The sequence below is a fragment of the Lygodium microphyllum genome, chromosome 25 (genome assembly GCF_053477565.2).
Source record: "Lygodium microphyllum isolate KBCC chromosome 25, Lygodium_microphyllum_v1.1.10, whole genome shotgun sequence".
In the NCBI taxonomy this organism is placed as follows: Eukaryota; Viridiplantae; Streptophyta; class Polypodiopsida; order Schizaeales; family Lygodiaceae; genus Lygodium; species Lygodium microphyllum.
This window is the reverse complement of record NC_141159.1, coordinates 98,256,800-98,268,854: the sequence shown is the minus strand read 5'-3', so window position 1 is coordinate 98,268,854 and position 12,055 is coordinate 98,256,800. Positions and strand designations below refer to the sequence as shown.

General features: G+C 42.6%; 2 pseudogenes; both read left to right on the top strand.

The window, feature by feature from the left end:
- Positions 1–3,015: 3,015 nt before the first annotated feature.
- LOC148014536 (31 kDa ribonucleoprotein, chloroplastic pseudogene) lies at positions 3,016–3,414 on the top strand (annotated as a pseudogene).
- A 6,708-nt stretch (positions 3,415–10,122) lies between these two features.
- LOC148014535 (31 kDa ribonucleoprotein, chloroplastic pseudogene) lies at positions 10,123–10,521 on the top strand (annotated as a pseudogene).
- Positions 10,522–12,055: the final 1,534 nt, after the last annotated feature.

Here is a 12,055-nt window from a genome sequence, read left to right as displayed (position 1 = left end):
TGACTGTTGGGGTAAATCATCCGAGAAACAGGGACTCCTTGCGTGAGGCACCACTACCTGCGAAGGAGTTGGATTTTCATTAGGTACCGCTGTCTTGCGAGACGCCAGTGGTACAGAGCGGAGAAAAGAGGAGATCTCGCCTCCTGGCAGCCAGTCTTTCTCCAATAACTTTGTTGGGATTACTTCAGATAGTTCAGTAAGTTATCAGAAAATTTCAGATTTGCCTAGAGTTGCCACGCAGTACATTGGTCGTAAGGAGAAAGAGTTGAAGAATGCAGGTATTTTGCAAGCAGAAGAGCATGTAGATGGATTGTATGAAGGGATGTCTTATGCAGATACATTGTTTGAGATGAGAGCAATGCTGAAAACTGATGTACGCAAGGGTTCAAAGATCATACCTGTGCAAACCTTGGATATGTTTCAGGAAATTTCTGGTTTTATGCTGCAAACAGAGTTAGAGGCTGAGAAAACTCAGCAAACTGAATTTATGGCTGATCTTGATCAGCTAATAGAATTGCAGAGGGCTGAATCCATTCAGCCAACAGAGTTGAATGCAGAAAAATTTCTGCATACAGAGTTTCAGGATGCATCTATGCAGTCCATAGAGCCGAGGGCTGAATTCATTCAGCCAACAGAGTTGAATGCAGAAAAATTTCTGCATACAGAGTTTCAGGCTGCACCCATGCAGTCCATAGAGCTAAAGGCTGAAATTTTTCAGCCAACAGAGTTGAAAGATGCTGAAAATCTGCAGAAATTGCAGCAAAGGAAAGAGTGCCTGAATGATGCCAAGGTTGACACAAAATATAAAACAGTTGATAAGAAGGTTAAGCCAGTTGCAGGCCCGCTTCCTTCTGATAGTGATGAGCAGATTGAAAAAGCTATGAAGCAGCCTATATTGAGGGAACCTGCAAATATTGGACATAAGTTTACAGCTGAAACTCTTGCAGAATTGAAGATTGGAAATGAAGATTTTTTGCTTCCAGTGGAAAAAGAATGTTTTAGAGAGATGCTTGGACGTCATGGTAAGGCATTTGCTTTCTTTCCACATGAAATTGGTTGCATTAGTCCCGAATTGGTTGCACCTATGGTCATCTTCACTGTTCCTCATGTACCATGGAATATACGCCCTATACCTGTGCCTAAAGCACACTTGCCAAAGCTGATAGAGTTGCTGAATGAGAAGATTAAAATGGGGATTTTGGAACCCTCTTCTGCACCCTATTCTAACAGGTGGTTTACTGTACCAAAGAAGAATGGTACTTTGAGATTTATTCAGGATATGCAGCCCGTGAACAAAGTGACAATCAGGAATGTGGGAACACGTCCAGTTGTGGATGAATTTGCTGAGGCTTTTGTAGGACGAGCCATCTATTCACTAGGTGACTTGTATTCAGGTTATGATCAGTTTCAGCTTGCCTTGGAAAGCAGGGATATTACTACTATGCGGACACCTATTGGTCTAGTGAGGATGTGTACCTTGCCACAAGGTGCTACAAACTCAGTTGCTCATATGATGAATGCTATGCATAGAGTTCTTCGAGACTATATTCCCCAGTATACCATGCCTTTTCTAGATGATGTGCCTATTAAGGGTTGTGAAGAAGAAGAAAAGAATGAAAGTCTTGATTTGGGTGGATGTAGACAGTTTGTGGCTGATCACTTGAATGCTTGTGAACAAATATTGACACGATTAGAGGAGGTAAATTTGACACTTTCAGGGCTGAAATCTGTCTTTGCTGTTAATGAAGTCATCATAGTTGGGCATATGGTTGGTTATTATGGCAGAAAGCCTTCTCCTGCAAAGGTGGATGCCATAAACAGGATTGCAGAGTATTGCTCGACTACTTCATAGGTGCGGAGATTTGTGGGAGCTTGCGTATTTTACATGATTTGGATTCCTCATTTTGCTCATATTGTAGATGTTCTCTATCAGCTGTTTCGAAAGGGGCAGAAATTTCATTGGGATGATGAAGCTGATGGAGAAACAGGTTTACTAGAATCAGAAGATGGACTTGACCTGTTTGTGGAGTTGAATGATCCTGGATAGTTGGCACATCCGGAGGATGCGCAAGTTTAGAGGGGGTGGATGTCGTGTTGCTGCGCATCCGAGTCGTATACACCTCCATTTCTTTTGTTGTGCATTTGTGTTAATTTCTGCGTGTGATTCATTGTTTGTGTGATGCATTTTAATAATCCGCATCCAATGTATATATTCCCTTAGTGCATGCGCATGATTTTGTTTGGATGCATGATGTGCGTGTATTAGAAAAATATGAAAAACTGATGCCAAAGGATCTTTGTCCTGCTACTATTTGAACTAGCTCTATGTGCAATGACAGCCTTGGTGCAAGTGTTTTGGAGATATGCTACAAGAAGGATATTTAAAGGAGGAATCAGAGTTGCTGCAAGATATGCCTCTTGCAAATAATCTTGGTTGCTTGGATGTCAATGTTGAATTTATGCAAAAGGCATGGTGACATATTACTAGCACAGCAAGGCTTTGACAAAAATTATGCTCATGTCAGACTTTTATAAAAGTGCTGGAATGAGGAAGGTCGCTTGCCTAATTTGACATGTGAACAAGAAAAAGAAAAACTAAAGATAGAGGAGAAAAGGAAGGGGAAAAGGAGACTAATTGGGGGAGAGAATTCAAATGGAAAAAAAAACAAGGAGAGAAAAAGCGGGAGGAAGTTACGAACAAGGGGAGAGAGAGAGGAAGATGGCACTATGCAGAGTAAGTGCAGAGAGAAGAAGAAAGACCAAAAGGCCTCCAGTAGAAGAGCCAACGACTGGTTGCTCTCCTCTGCATCATCAAGGTTTTGCAAGAATTGCAACATGTGCCATACCTTGAACTCGTGGTCCATCGAGGTGGTACGTCAGGCACTGTGAAGAGCACTTTGGATTTGCAGTCGAAGGTGGTGCACAACGATGAGCCGAAGGAATTGACAGGTTTGGGGCAACGGCAGTAGTAGGAGTGAACACAATGGCAGAAGCAGGGGTTTCGGCTTCGTCCCCATGGGCTCGGTTGATGATGCAAATTCAGCAATAGAGAAATTCGATGGCAGGGAATTCATGGGGAGAAGGCTGAGGGTAAGCTTTCCTGATCAGTCCAGGAGTGAAGGACCTCGCTCTCGAATTGAAGACAGTCCCAACAAGTTATTTGTTGGAAATTTACCATGGGGCCTTGATGATATCTCTTTGGAAAATCTGTTCACAGAGTATGGGAAGGTGGTGGAGGCTAAAGTTGTGTATGATAGGGAGTCGAGAAGATCCCGTGGGTTTGGGTTTGTAACCTTATCTTCAATTGATGAAGTAAATGAAGCCATCAGCAAAATGGATGGAGCGGAGGTGCAAGGGAGGCCTTTGCGAGTGAATCTTGCATCAGACAGACCTCCTCCTAGACAGAACTTTTAAGTTATCAACGGAAAGCACTGTACAGCTCAAGGGATGGGATTGAACCAAGGAACTTGTTTTTGTACATGAAGCTTTTTACTTGCCAAGCAGAAAGTGATGCAGATTGGTCTCTTCGATTTTACTAAAAGGTTCTCTTTTGTTCTCTCTTCCGTGGTGTTTCAGAATGCAAGTTAGATAATCTCGTCAAAGGGATGATTGGAGCTTTTGAGTATTGTAGCACTTAGGCAGCTGAGTACTTGCAGGCCTGTTGGCAGTATACGTGTGGCTCCTAGAGCTTTTTGTAGTCAAAAGGATGATACATGATCAAGTGGGTGCTGATTGTAAATTATAGATATCAATTGCAGCTTAAGGTTTCTTGCAATGAAGAAAACTGACAGTAGTCACATTAGCTGCTCTGCAAGACAATGGTTTCACAAATGCTACATCAGGGAAAGCTCAACATACCAAAAGTGTGTGATAATGGAGTGGAGGTAAAGGACTTACTTTCGGGGTCTAGTTGTAGGCTTTGCTGGTGACAGAACCTGCAACAGAGGGTTGGTGCATTTGAACTGCCAGGGCTGCTGTTCCGATCAGTCTATCACAAGATTTTGGCGGTCCAAGATCGATTGCTGAGCATTGTAATTTGGTAGCCCGAGCTCGCGTCCAAATCTCCAGCACAAGGCCATTCAATGGGCTGGAAATACAATGCGGGATTGCTGCCATTGCACCTCGTTTTCAGCCTCGATATTACTCAATTTCTTCATCTCCAAAGTCCTCTCCTAAGCGGATAAATGTTATCTGTGCTCTGATTTATGCATTTTCAAGGGATGGACTGAGCAAAGAAAATGTGCGGCATAAAATGAATGAAGAAGCTGTTCAAAGAACAGAGACGACAAAGCTTTGTTTCACATGATAAGCTTCTATTAGGACCGTGTAACAAGCTATAAGGAGTGAATGCCATGGTCTACAAGATAAATTTTGATGCAGTGGATGCAAGAGTGTGCCCTTTATGCCATTATGGACTGCATTTCTCTGCAATAGATTTCAGATGCTAACCTGAGCAGTATACATGTCTGGAGCCTATGCATGCACTTATCAAATGCATTATCTGTTGGACTTGGAGTTTGAACAAGCTGTTTTAGTTTAAGTCCTGAATCTGTTTGAATTAATTGGTGCCCTGAAAACCAAGAACATACGCTTATTGTAAAGCAATGGACAGAATGTCATGCTTTGTCAATTATTTTGACTCTTCTTTTGTAATGAACTTGACAAGCAATTTAATGATCTTTGGCATCAAATATTGAGTTATCGAGATATTCTTGATAGTCTTTATTTCTTGCTGTACCTTGAACCCCGTGTTCTGCAGCTCTTGCACGAACTCTTTGACATTTCTGGTGAACCCGACGTGAAAGTGCTGTGTCATCAGCAAGATGGGAGACTCGCAAGAAGAGATGACAGATGATAATGTCATGAAGAACCTGTTTCAGTCATTTACCATGTATATGCAGCAGCAAGTTCATGCAAAACGAGACAGTGATGCTATGGATGCCTTGAAAGCTGTCCAACAGGAGATGAAGCAGTTTAATGGCCAGCAAGTGTCAACTTACCTGCATTTGTATGAAGAAAAGATGAAGTTTTTTGGGGTTTCTCAAGATGTTTGGAGCCGCTACTTCTTGCGGATCGTGGTGCGCGCTCTTGAAGGTCGAATTGCAGAAATTCAAGAAGCACATGCAGGTTGGGCTGAATTTAAAAAGGCATTAAAAGATGAATATTTCCTGGAGGATACAGGTCTTATGAATCGCAGGAATTTTTTAGCATGGGTTTCTATGCCTAATAAGGGACTTTCTGTTACCGCTCTTCTGCGAGAGTTTGAAAGCCGTTATGATCAGTTGGATGGGACTGAACAGCAAGCTTTGGAGATGCAAAAAGTGGTGTTATTTTTGCAAGCTGCAGATGCTGATTTGCAGGAAAAGTTGGATGATCTTTTGGAAGATCAAGCTACTGATTCAGGTTTAAAGACTGAGTGGAGACATGTCATTGATGCTGTGAATGCTCTTGTCAAGAAGCAGCGCAGGAGAGTCAGATTGCATCGTAATACAGGATTAGTTCCTGAAAAATCCTTGGAGACTTCTTCTTCTACCCCTGTTGCAGCTTCTTTGCCTAAGCCTACTCCTCCTGTTGTGAATCCACCAGTACCTGCTGCTCCAGTGCCCTTATCTGTAGATGATGTTATTAAAGGCTTGGCGGATTTGACGATTGAAGCAGTCAAAGCTGAATTTGGTAAGTTAAAGGAGCAACTTATGTCAGTACCTGCTGTAGCACCAGCTCCAGTGACTGCTTTTCCAGCTGGTCAAAGAAAAGGGCGACGATGTATTTGGTGTGATAGTACAGAGCACCAACACTGCAGAGATTGTGATGCTTTTCAGGAAGCACGTAAGAAGAATGTAGTGTTCTGGGGACAAGATGGGAAGATATGGCTGACAGAGACTGGCGCTCCTCTTGACACGAACTTTGGTAAGGGAGGTATGAAGAAGCTTGTTGATGATATGGCTGCGCGATCAGCTTATGTGAGTGTTAGAGGAGATGCTTCAGCTTTTGGAGTTCAGCTTGAGCAGAAATCTGATGGAGACTCTGCTTTATGGTCTTCTGCCTTGGAGATAGCGAGAAGAGGGAAAGTTCAAACTTCTACTATGACTTGTGTGGGCTCTAGCATCCGAGGAGAAACAGGATGGGATTCTCCTGTTGACAGGTATTCTATTTTTGCTTATATTGCTAAAACGCAGGGTTTAGATGCCATGGTTGAGGAAAAGAGAAGAAGAGATGAGGAGGGTCCTAGCTCCTCCAAAAAGACTAGAGGGGGTGACTTTGTTTCACCACCTGTTACAGCTCCACCTATGTCAAATTCTCCAACTCAAACAGGTTCCGATCAACCAATGGGAGACAAGCAGAAGGAAAAGAAGCAACCAAGAAAAGAGCCAGGATTCAAGCTCTTGTCAGACCTTGATATGCAAACGGATATGAGTAAGATTTTTCATGAAAGAATTTTGAATAGTGAAGTCACTTTTACTGTTGGAGAGGCTCTTGGGATTGCTAGAAGAGAAATACAGGATCAGATGCAGGATCTTTTGCGGAGGAAACGACATGCGATGGAAGGACCTGCTTTACAGGGATTGTGGCATGGAGCTCTTGGGGAAGAGCATGATGATGCAGTGATGGTTGAGAATGCTTCTGTTAATCCACAATTGGAGAAAATAGTGCAGCCTATGCAGTATGAAGATGATGAGACCCCTATTCTCATTCCTCACAGCCATTTTTCACGAAGTCATTGGGCTAGAGCAACCACTGAGACAGTGGTAAGGATTGGAGAGAAACAAATTCCCTTGATTGCTTTAGTTGATCATGGTTCTGAGATTAATCTTATTGCTCGAGGTGTTTATGAGAGTGGCAACTGGCCCATGGATGCAGAGCATGGCTGGCGCATGAGAGCCGCCAATAATACTTCTGGTGATATGTATGCTGCTTATCCGAGTATCAGAATTTCTATTGGTAATGTTGAAGAGGATTATCATTGCTTTGTTCAGGATTCATGCTCTTATCCGATTATTATTGGACAGCCTTTCATTACAGAAGCAAGAATGGAAACAAAAGTGATGGATGACGGATCAGCTTATGCACGGATACGCAGTAAAGATGGTATGCGAGCTGTTCAGTTTATGACTGTTGGGGTAAATCATCCGAGAAACAGGGACTCCTTGCGTGAGGCACCACTACCTGCGAAGGAGTTGGATTTTCATTAGGTACCGCTGTCTTGCGAGACGCCAGTGGTACAGAGCGGAGAAAAGAGGAGATCTCGCCTCCTGGCAGCCAGTCTTTCTCCAATAACTTTGTTGGGATTACTTCAGATAGTTCAGTAAGTTATCAGAAAATTTCAGATTTGCCTAGAGTTGCCACGCAGTACATTGGTCGTAAGGAGAAAGAGTTGAAGAATGCAGGTATTTTGCAAGCAGAAGAGCATGTAGATGGATTGTATGAAGGGATGTCTTATGCAGATACATTGTTTGAGATGAGAGCAATGCTGAAAACTGATGTACGCAAGGGTTCAAAGATCATACCTGTGCAAACCTTGGATATGTTTCAGGAAATTTCTGGTTTTATGCTGCAAACAGAGTTAGAGGCTGAGAAAACTCAGCAAACTGAATTTATGGCTGATCTTGATCAGCTAATAGAATTGCAGAGGGCTGAATCCATTCAGCCAACAGAGTTGAATGCAGAAAAATTTCTGCATACAGAGTTTCAGGATGCATCTATGCAGTCCATAGAGCCGAGGGCTGAATTCATTCAGCCAACAGAGTTGAATGCAGAAAAATTTCTGCATACAGAGTTTCAGGCTGCACCCATGCAGTCCATAGAGCTAAAGGCTGAAATTTTTCAGCCAACAGAGTTGAAAGATGCTGAAAATCTGCAGAAATTGCAGCAAAGGAAAGAGTGCCTGAATGATGCCAAGGTTGACACAAAATATAAAACAGTTGATAAGAAGGTTAAGCCAGTTGCAGGCCCGCTTCCTTCTGATAGTGATGAGCAGATTGAAAAAGCTATGAAGCAGCCTATATTGAGGGAACCTGCAAATATTGGACATAAGTTTACAGCTGAAACTCTTGCAGAATTGAAGATTGGAAATGAAGATTTTTTGCTTCCAGTGGAAAAAGAATGTTTTAGAGAGATGCTTGGACGTCATGGTAAGGCATTTGCTTTCTTTCCACATGAAATTGGTTGCATTAGTCCCGAATTGGTTGCACCTATGGTCATCTTCACTGTTCCTCATGTACCATGGAATATACGCCCTATACCTGTGCCTAAAGCACACTTGCCAAAGCTGATAGAGTTGCTGAATGAGAAGATTAAAATGGGGATTTTGGAACCCTCTTCTGCACCCTATTCTAACAGGTGGTTTACTGTACCAAAGAAGAATGGTACTTTGAGATTTATTCAGGATATGCAGCCCGTGAACAAAGTGACAATCAGGAATGTGGGAACACGTCCAGTTGTGGATGAATTTGCTGAGGCTTTTGTAGGACGAGCCATCTATTCACTAGGTGACTTGTATTCAGGTTATGATCAGTTTCAGCTTGCCTTGGAAAGCAGGGATATTACTACTATGCGGACACCTATTGGTCTAGTGAGGATGTGTACCTTGCCACAAGGTGCTACAAACTCAGTTGCTCATATGATGAATGCTATGCATAGAGTTCTTCGAGACTATATTCCGCAGTATACCATGCCTTTTCTAGATGATGTGCCTATTAAGGGTTGTGAAGAAGAAGAAAAGAATGAAAGTCTTGATTTGGGTGGATGTAGACAGTTTGTGGCTGATCACTTGAATGCTTGCGAACAAATATTGACACGATTAGAGGAGGTAAATTTGACACTTTCAGGGCTGAAATCTGTCTTTGCTGTTAATGAAGTCATCATAGTTGGGCATATGGTTGGTTATTATGGCAGAAAGCCTTCTCCTGCAAAGGTGGATGCCATAAACAGGATTGCAGAGTATTGCTCGACTACTTCATAGGTGCGGAGATTTGTGGGAGCTTGCGTATTTTACATGATTTGGATTCCTCATTTTGCTCATATTGTAGATGTTCTCTATCAGCTGTTTCGAAAGGGGCAGAAATTTCATTGGGATGATGAAGCTGATGGAGAAACAGGTTTACTAGAATCAGAAGATGGACTTGACCTGTTTGTGGAGTTGAATGATCCTGGATAGTTGGCACATCCGGAGGATGCGCAAGTTTAGAGGGGGTGGATGTCGTGTTGCTGCGCATCCGAGTCGTATACACCTCCATTTCTTTTGTTGTGCATTTGTGTTAATTTCTGCGTGTGATTCATTGTTTGTGTGATGCATTTTAATAATCCGCATCCAATGTATATATTCCCTTAGTGCATGCGCATGATTTTGTTTGGATGCATGATGTGCGTGTATTAGAAAAATATGAAAAACTGATGCCAAAGGATCTTTGTCCTGCTGCTATTTGAACTAGCTCTATGTGCAATGACAGCCTTGGTGCAAGTGTTTTGGAGATATGCTACAAGAAGGATATTTAAAGGAGGAATCAGAGTTGCTGCAAGATATGCCTCTTGCAAATAATCTTGGTTGCTTGGATGTCAATGTTGAATTTATGCAAAAGGCATGGTGACATATTACTAGCACAGCAAGGCTTTGACAAAAATTATGCTCATGTCAGACTTTTATAAAAGTGCTGGAATGAGGAAGGTCGCTTGCCTAATTTGACATGTGAACAAGAAAAAGAAAAACTAAAGATAGAGGAGAAAAGGAAGGGGAAAAGGAGACTAATTGGGGGAGAGAATTCAAATGGAAAAAAAAACAAGGAGAGAAAAAGCGGGAGGAAGTTATGAACAAGGGGAGAGAGAGAGGAAGATGGCACTATGCAGAGTAAGTGCAGAGAGAAGAAGAAAGACCAAAAGGCCTCCAGTAGAAGAGCCAACGACTGGTTGCTCTCCTCTGCATCATCAAGGTTTTGCAAGAATCGCAACATGTGCCATACCTTGAACTCGTGGTCCATCGAGGTGGTACGTCAGGCACTGTGAAGAGCACTTTGGATTTGCAGTCGAAGGTGGTGCACAACGATGAGCCGAAGGAATTGACAGGTTTGGGGCAACGGCAGTAGTAGGAGTGAACACAATGGCAGAAGCAGGGGTTTCGGCTTCGTCCCCATGGGCTCGGTTGATGATGCAAATTCAGCAATAGAGAAATTCGATGGCAGGGAATTCATGGGGAGAAGGCTGAGGGTAAGCTTTCCTGATCAGTCCAGGAGTGAAGGACCTCGCTCTCGAATTGAAGACAGTCCCAACAAGTTATTTGTTGGAAATTTACCATGGGGCCTTGATGATATCTCTTTGGAAAATCTGTTCACAGAGTATGGGAAGGTGGTGGAGGCTAAAGTTGTGTATGATAGGGAGTCGAGAAGATCCCGTGGGTTTGGGTTTGTAACCTTATCTTCAATTGATGAAGTAAATGAAGCCATCAGCAAAATGGATGGAGCGGAGGTGCAAGGGAGGCCTTTGCGAGTGAATCTTGCATCAGACAGACCTCCTCCTAGACAGAACTTTTAAGTTATCAACAGAAAGCACTGTACAGCTCAAGGGATGGGATTGAACCAAGGAACTTGTTTTTGTACATGAAGCTTTTTACTTGCCAAGCAGAAAGTGATGCAGATTGGTCTCTTCGATTTTACTAAAAGGTTCTCTTTTGTTCTCTCTTCCGTGGTGTTCCAGAATGCAAGTTAGATAATCTCGTCAAAGGGATGATTGGAGCTTTTGAGTATTGTAGCACTTAGGCAGCTGAGTACTTGCAGGCCTGTTGGCAGTATACGTGTGGCTCCTAGAGCTTTTTGTAGTCAAAAGGATGATACATGATCAAGTGGGTGCTGATTGTAAATTATAGATATCAATTGCAGCTTAAGGTTTCTTGCAATGAAGAAAACTGACAGTAGTCACATTAGCTGCTCTGCAAGACAATGGTTTCACAAATGCTACATCAGGGAAAGCTCAACATACCAAAAGTGTGTGATAATGGAGTGGAGGTAAAGGACTTACTTTCGGGGTCTAGTTGTAGGCTTTGCTGGTGACAGAACCTGCAACAGAGGGTTGGTGCATTTGAACTGCCAGGGCTGCTGTTCCGATCAGTCTATCACAAGATTTTGGCGGTCCAAGATCGATTGCTGAGCATTGTAATTTGGTAGCCCGAGCTCGCGTCCAGATCTCCAGCACAAGGCCATTCAATGGGCTGGAAATACAATGCGGGATTGCTGCCATTGCACCTCGTTTTCAGCCTCGATATTACTCAATTTCTTCATCTCCAAAGTCCTCTCCTAAGCGGATAAATGTTATCTGTGCTCTGATTTATGCATTTTCAAGGGATGGACTGAGCAAAGAAAATGTGCGGCATAAAATGAATGAAGAAGCTGTTCAAAGAACAGAGACGACAAAGCTTTGTTTCACATGATAAGCTTCTATTAGGACCGTGTAACAAGCTATAAGGAGTGAATGCCATGGTCTACAAGATAAATTTTGATGCAGTGGATGCAAGAGTGTGCCCTTTATGCCATTATGGACTGCATTTCTCTGCAATAGATTTCAGATGCTAACCTGAGCAGTATACATGTCTGGAGCCTATGCATGCACTTATCAAATGCATTATCTGTTGGACTTGGAGTTTGAACAAGCTGTTTTAGTCTAAGTCCTGAATCTGTTTGAATTAATTGGTGCCCTGAAAACCAAGAACATACGCTTATTGTAAAGCAATGGACAGAATGTCATGCTTTGTCAATTATTTTGACTCTTCTTTTGTAATGAACTTGACAAGCAATTTAATGATCTTTGGCATCAAATATTGAGTTATCGAGATATTCTTGATAGTCTTTATTTCTTGCTGTACCTTGAACCCCGTGTTCTGCAGCTCTTGCACGAACTCTTTGACATTTCTGGTGAACCCGACGTGAAAGTGCTGTGTCATCAGCAAGATGGGAGACTCGCAAGAAGAGATGACAGATGATAATGTCATGAAGAACCTGTTTCAGTCATTTACCATGTATATGCAGCAGCAAGTTCATGCAAAACGAGACAGTGATGCTATGGATGCCTTGAA